The following is a 1,885-nucleotide window of genomic DNA, read 5'->3' on the forward strand; positions in this document are numbered from 1 at the left end:
TTGTTTTGTTTGTCTGTGGCTCCCCCAACCCTCAGACAGTAATTCATGAGGCTAATTATTAGGCTCCCAGTTTTTTCTTCTTCATTCTTTGGCCCCTGACTGCGTTGTAATCTCACAGACAATAAAATCAGTTATACACAGAATAGACATTCTAGTTAATATGAAATATTTACGTTCAAGACAACTCCAAGAAAAGTGCAGAATCACGGCCAGCCCCGTTTATTTTCTATCTTTAGCTTATCTGGTTTTACCCCCGAAATCTGAATTATCGCAAATTCAATTAATGATTACAGCATCATAGACTGGCAATGCATGTAACTCTCTAAACCATATCACCAGGATGTTATATTGCCATTTCAAACTTTTCCGGGTAATTAACTTAGATGCTCATTCAGTGAAGCCCTATCTATAAAAAGATACATGAGAATAAATAAAGAGAAACCCGGAAGGAGAGAGATTGAGAGAGAGAGAGAGAGAGAGAGAGAGAGAGAGAGAGAGAGAGAGAGAGAGAGAGAGAGAGAGAGAGAGAGAGAGAGAGAGAGAGAGAAAGAGAGAGAGAGACATATGTATGTTTTGTTTCGTTTATTTATATACTACTATGTAATAGTGACAAAGAAATCTATAAATGAAAATAACGAATTACTTTAACCATGCGTTATAAAACAATTCCAAAGCAATACATGTTATTTGTTAATTTCTAAGAAGAAATGACGTTCATAATTTAGAAATGGTTGGTTATATTCAGCTCCTTCGCAATACTTTTTAGCTTAGTAGTATATTTTCCGTAATTTACCAAGGATACGATTCAGGAATTCATTTTGAATATATATAAAACTTACTCTATGAACTATGCACTCGTCACATCAAATCTTTTCACGAAATCTTTTCCGACGTGAAGGTGCGAGGCTCACGTGACCCCATTCCCAAACGCCATCTTAGATCATCGTCGGTGTATAAAACCACACACACCCTGGGCTTTTACATCACATTTTTTCGCAATCGCAGCAAAAGACAATACCATGGCTAGGATTTCTACGCTGTCCATGCTGGTGTTGGTGCAGGTCGCTGCCGGACTCTATTACGAGAGCTTTCCGTTGGTGTGTCCCCTTAAGCAGGACGTGCAGTACGAAGACAAAGTCATACAAGCCACCTACTTGGAGGTCGTTCAGGAACCCTTGGTCGCTACGCACGTTCATCTCAAGACTGTTTACCAGACAACCACACTGCCCGTCACTGCCACCCACGTCCACACCGTCACTGCGCCACCGCCCAATGTCACCGTCACACAGGTCCAGCTCCTCGAGACTCAAGTGCCACTCACGCTGACGCAGATCGAGACCGTCACAAGGAGACTCAGCGAGACCGTCCTCGACGTGGCCACACGAACGGCAACCAACTACCACACCCTCGTGGAAACCGTGGCCGTGCTCCAGACCCACTTTGACACCGTGACGGAGGTCCAGACGCGCCTGCTCGATGTCACGCTTACGGTGCACGAGACCCAGTTTTCCACGCTCACCTGGACACTGAGTCAGCTGGAGACCCAGCAGCTGGTGGAGAGCGTGAAGGAGACGAGCGTGACGACCACCACGGAAACTGTTCCTCGATACACAACCAACACTCACACGCTCACCAAGATGGTGACGCAGACTGTGTGTCCGCCGAGTGGACAACACTCGCTCAAATGGTGAAATGGTCATTATATGAAAGGACACATTTAATTGTAGAATGGTTCTTTATAGAGATATTTCATCTTTGCTTATTGACAGTAATTCTTATAGCGATCTTCAACGCTCGTTCTGCTTCTGGTCTCTATACGTGATACTGGGTTAAAAAATACACATACATGACTATTACAATTATCAGAAATATAGCATCCCGTGTC

This window comes from Penaeus vannamei, chromosome 16, assembly GCF_042767895.1.
Source record: "Penaeus vannamei isolate JL-2024 chromosome 16, ASM4276789v1, whole genome shotgun sequence".
NCBI lineage: Eukaryota > Metazoa > Arthropoda > Malacostraca > Decapoda > Penaeidae > Penaeus > Penaeus vannamei.